The following is a 5,914-nucleotide window of genomic DNA, read 5'->3' on the forward strand; positions in this document are numbered from 1 at the left end:
AAATACTATACACGGCGATCTGCAGTGATGTATTTTGGGAGGGGGAGATTTCAAGGGAGAGAAATTATTGCACGGGATAACACTTTCTGTTGCTATATATTTTGCGTATGCCATTTTTATAACCGATTACCGATTTATCATAAATCTATAAGTATGATTTATACTTATTAAAAAACTGATTATTCTATTGAAATTATTTTTAAAGCCGTATAATTAGGACTATTAAAACGAGCCGCGAGCCGTTAACAAGTAGACAACTATATACCATAACGTGTAATTTTTACACAAAACGTAGAACTACTTTTCCACTTTTTTCATACATCAATTTTAATCACAAATATGTTTTTTAATTTTTATAAAATATTAAATCAAATTTAGAGGAAGATAAAAGTTAATATTTAAAAAGCGGGGAAGTTATTATTTCAACTAAACTTCAAGACTATTGACTCATTCAAATTTATTTTCAGAAGTATTATTGCTTTATTGTCAATTAGATTTGTATAAACAGGGGTGTATTAAAAGAAGACAGCTTGTCTCTGCAGGCTACCAGTTTTTTTTTTAAGCGTATACAATAATTTTACAGTATAATTCGGAGTATATAGTATACCTTTATAATTATAGTGTCCAAGTCAACAAATTTATAGTTCAAGAAGTTTAATATAAATAAAAAATGTTAAACAAATATTTGGATTGAGTTTTGATAATATCAATGAATAGTGGTTTATATTACGACCGCCCAGAAAATATTTGCCCGCCACACAGGTCGAGTTAACGACCTTCACTTATTTCTCTTAGTAATAATAACATAATAATATACGGTGTAAAGGCGTTAAACTGATGAACGCTTTATCATATACATAGGTGTAAATTATAAACATAGAACAGGCTAGCGGAGGGCTTCGCCCCCCGCACCCCTTACAGGCCTTACATAAGCATTTTACAAATTTACTGTAACATTTATTAATGATAGATGATTAAAAATTAATTTAATTATTAATACCATTTTCTTTATATTAATTTATATATTTATGTTCATCTGCAAATTGTTCAAGAATAGTTTGATTGGAATGATTTTTCCGATTAGCTATAATAATATTAGACGCTAAATTATAAATCGCACGTCGTGTATACTATTTCTAGAAATCTATTTTCTCATGGCGTATACCATTTCTAGAAATCTATTTTGTCGCGTATACATAACCTGTTATCGTTGACTCAGAGTCCAACTTAAACGGGATCTAAGGGGGCTGTAGCCCCGGGCCCCTGTTGATAATTTAATATTAAAGTAGCACTGTGAAATTGTATGATATTATTGGTTTCGTTAAACATTAACTATAGAAATTAGTCACGTTTCGTAATGGAATTTAAAAGTATTTAAATATTATAAAAGTATTAAAAATTTTGTTCACTCTTTTTTAAATTACATTAAACAAAATATTATATTAGATAGATCTCTAAAATTATATTGCCCCGGGCCCATATTTCCCAAGTTGGGCTCTGATTGTTGCCGTTATAAAATATTAGCGTAACTCAATCATTCTAATTTTATTATAAATGTATGCAATTCAAAATTCATCCATGCACATTAAATGTTCACATAACACGTACCTATTGGATACCCTGGTTAGGAATTACGTAGTACTTTAGTACTTTTTATAATTTCCCCTAATAAAAAACTTGAAATTTATTGAAAAACTTTAAAAAAAAAAGTAGAGGGGCTATACAAATGTTTGGAGATACTAAGACCCCCCCCCCCCAATTTACGTCTTTGATCGTATGTGCATCCGATCTATCGGAAAACACGCTATTACTAATTACCAATAATTTTTGAATGTATACGAATTGGATCAAAGATTGTTGGCGCCGTACGACCCTTTAACAACAGTATTCAACAAACCGGCCGTTTTAATCACTTGATAGTAAAACACAAATATAACTTTGTAGACCCTATAAAATTTGTAGCTCACAAACAGAATGTAGAGTGGATGGAGATAAAGAACTAATAACTACTAAATGAGGCTACTAGAAACGAAGAGAGACTAAGAGAAACTTCTTTGATTCATATATTTTAGAGAAGAGTTTATACGTGGAAAAGTAAACTAAAAGGACGCCGCCATCTGTTTACCAAAATGCTAAAACATATATTAGAATTTTGGCAACTTGCATGATTATATCTTTTTAATCTACATACCTACTAACATACTAAATGAATTAATTATGTATACTATAAAATAAAGTTTACTTAATAATAATACATATTTTATTTTTATCTTATAAATGTCAAATAATCTGTCTAGAATTTACCTAAATAATTTTGCATTGAAAATACAAAAGAAATAAGTAAATAGTAGATGTGTTAAACCTGGTGGTGGGGCTATATTTTCTGGATGGGCGTTAACTAAAACCTTATTTTTAATTATATCTATATTTAAAAGTGTTATATAAAAACTATAACTATATAATGTTTAAAATATTTAAAATAAGCATAAATAGTATTGTTTTCAAAAATTATTTTTAATTATTCGTTAGTTATTATTTAAAATATTATAATCAAAATATTCTAAATTTTTTCTTATTCAAAACTTACCAAGAATATTTGAGAAATTTAGTTAAATATATAATAAAATGATTAATGAATGATATTATAATACGTATAACAAACATTTATTGCATATGACCTATGATTATGATTGTAATAAACATAACAAGTGCATATTATGTATAATATTTTAGATTTAAAATTATTTTTTAAAATTTGGAGCATATTCTATTTTAATAACGTAAATAACTTACTTTAATTATTCTTAAATTCTTATCTATCAGACATTTCACCATTTTGATATACCACTTGAACACTTAGTACATTTATAATTTATAGATAAGCATAAATTATAAATATAACATATTATGTTTTTATATTAAATTATAAATTACAAATTTTTGGAGCGATATATTATATCTTGTTTGTTGATTCCAAAGGCTTCACTAAATTTTTTAGAGATGTAGTAATTTAGTATAAATTCCTAAGGAGTTATTATAATAAAAATATTATGAAATAGTGATCTTGGACTAAGTACATGAATTAGAGGTAAACCCCCAAGGACGGTGTTCATCGCCGTCCCATTTTTTTAGCGTTCCCCTTCTATTATTTGAAACGCAACGCTGGAAACGCAACATTTGCCATAGTGAGTTTATAAAACATCGGTTTTTCTGATGCAAAAAATACATAGCTATAAAAAAAAATTGATTAATAATAATAATTAATATAATCAAATCGTCAGGCCGCGGCGACCATGTGACTGGTGCAATGCTGGGCCTGACTATTGTGAACATAACTTATTTTTCACGTTTTATTATACAAATAGAAGATGATGTCAAATCTATGAGTGTTTTTTCAACAAATTTTACGATTCACTTTGTAACAGCGATTGGCCACGGTTGAGTTGATTGCTCAGCTTTTGTGGGATATCTAAAAAAAAAAAAAAAAAAAATGTTTATAATGGATAATTATTAAAGGTTAAAATTATTTTACAAACACCAAAGAAAAATTAACGTTTTCGTAATGTGTACAGTGTATCGAACAGAGTCGTATGTCATTCAACGACGTCGCAGCCACCGAATAATCGGATCAGAATCGAATCGCACGCGTTGTCAGATCATTACAGTGGCACACGAGACAGGCAGCTCAAACGAGAGCGATACACCCGTAACGCGGAACTCTGACGAGTCACTGGAACTGTGCCATCTGCTCACTAGATCCGACGTACGCGCGAAGCGTCATTTCTGCGGAACGTAACTTGCCGTAGCTCTGCGCGTGTCGACAATGTCGATAACGCACGGGGAAACGGAGTTTTTACGAATATACGTTCTGTTTGGGAAACTTACATGAACACTCACGAATAATGTATTCCTACAAAAGACTGTTTACCGCGTGATACGGGAATATAAAAAATAAAAATAAAATACTCAAATATTTACCACGGACGTGACGGTCAGTGTTGCCGCAACCGCAACTCACCAAGCACCGGCAGACTTGCGCCCGAACTGTGCCAGACTTATATAAGCCACGGAACAAAGCCAAGGTCGAATTTTGTTTGTGCTGCATACCAGAGCTTGAGCTATGGAAATGTTAGAGCTACGAATTAGTTATAAATAAAATGACTATTTAATAATTTGAGTAAAAGCGATATAATGTGCAGGCAACATCAAAATATGCTAAAAATCAAAAAAACTCTGACAAAAAACATAGACATCAGATGCCTTCCTTAATCGCGCAAGTCTGCCCGGGTGGGTCTTGCTACGACGGAGGAAAGACAGTGAATGTCAATGCTGGTCGTTTCACAGGGCCTTTTATACCTAGTTCATTAGCGATAACAACACAGGACCGGTCCGGTACAATTCACTTTGTAACAGCGATTGGCCACGGTTGAGTTGATTGCTCAGCTTTTGTGGGATATCTAAAAAAAAAAAAAAAAAAAATGTTTATAATGGATAATTATTAAAGGTTAAAATTATTTTACAAACACCAAAGAAAAATTAACGTTTTCGTAATGTGTACAGTGTATCGAACAGAGTCGTATGTCATTCAACGACGTCGCAGCCACCGAATAATCGGATCAGAATCGAATCGCACGCGTTGTCAGATCATTACAGTGGCACACGAGACAGGCAGCTCAAACGAGAGCGATACACCCGTAACGCGGAACTCTGACGAGTCACTGGAACTGTGCCATCTGCTCACTAGATCCGACGTACGCGCGAAGCGTCATTTCTGCGGAACGTAACTTGCCGTAGCTCTGCGCGTGTCGACAATGTCGATAACGCACGGGGAAACGGAGTTTTTACGAATATACGTTCTGTTTGGGAAACTTACATGAACACTCACGAATAATGTATTCCTACAAAAGACTGTTTACCGCGTGATACGGGAATATAAAAAATAAAAATAAAATACACAAATATTTACCACGGACGTGACGGTCAGTGTTGCCGCAACCGCAACTCACCAAGCACCGGCAGACTTGCGCCCGAACTGTGCCAGACTTATATAAGCCACGGAACAAAGCCAAGGTCGAATTTTGTTTGTGCTGCATACCAGAGCTTGAGCTATGGAAATGTTAGAGCTACGAATTAGTTATAAATAAAATGACTATTTAATAATTTGAGTAAAAGCGATATAATGTGCAGGCAACATCAAAATATGCTAAAAATCAAAAAAACTCTGACAAAAAACATAGACATCAGATGCCTTCCTTAATCGCGCAAGTCTGCCCGGGTGGGTCTTGCTACGACGGAGGAAAGACAGTGAATGTCAATGCTGGTCGTTTCACAGGGCCTTTTATACCTAGTTCATTAGCGATAACAACACAGGACCGGTCCGGTACAATTCACTTTGTAACAGCGATTGGCCACGGTTGAGTTGATTGCTCAGCTTTTGTGGGATATCTAAAAAAAAAAAAAAAAAAATGTTTATAATGGATAATTATTAAAGGTTAAAATTATTTTACAAACACCAAAGAAAAATTAACGTTTTCGTAATGTGTACAGTGTATCGAACAGAGTCGTATGTCATTCAACGACGTCGCAGCCACCGAATAATCGGATCAGAATCGAATCGCACGCGTTGTCAGATCATTACAGTGGCACACGAGACGGGCAGCTCAAACGAGAGCGATACACCCGTAACGCGGAACTCTGACGAGTCACTGGAACTGTGCCATCTGCTCACTAGATCCGACGTACGCGCGAAGCGTCATTTCTGCGGAACGTAACTTGCCGTAGCTCTGCGCGTGTCGACAATGTCGATAACGCACGGGGAAACGGAGTTTTTACGAATATACGTTCTGTTTGGGAAACTTACATGAACACTCACGAATAATGTATTCCTACAAAAGACTGTTTACCGCGTGATACG

At 33.9% G+C, this 5,914-nt stretch overlaps 1 long non-coding RNA gene across 1 annotated transcript; it reads right to left on the reverse strand.

Annotated features, from left to right (window-relative positions):
* Positions 1 to 3,011: 3,011 nt before the first annotated feature.
* LOC132922669 (uncharacterized) lies at positions 3,012 to 5,433 on the reverse strand. Its single transcript, XR_009661037.1, has 5 exons — positions 5,345 to 5,433; positions 4,967 to 5,106; positions 4,357 to 4,457; positions 3,979 to 4,118; positions 3,012 to 3,469 (listed from the first exon to the last, which is right to left on the reverse strand). It is a non-coding gene; the product is annotated as an uncharacterized LOC132922669 (long non-coding RNA).
* Positions 5,434 to 5,914: the final 481 nt, after the last annotated feature.

The sequence above is a fragment of the Rhopalosiphum padi genome, chromosome 2 (assembly GCF_020882245.1).
Source record: "Rhopalosiphum padi isolate XX-2018 chromosome 2, ASM2088224v1, whole genome shotgun sequence".
Classification (NCBI taxonomy): Eukaryota; Metazoa; Arthropoda; class Insecta; order Hemiptera; family Aphididae; genus Rhopalosiphum; species Rhopalosiphum padi.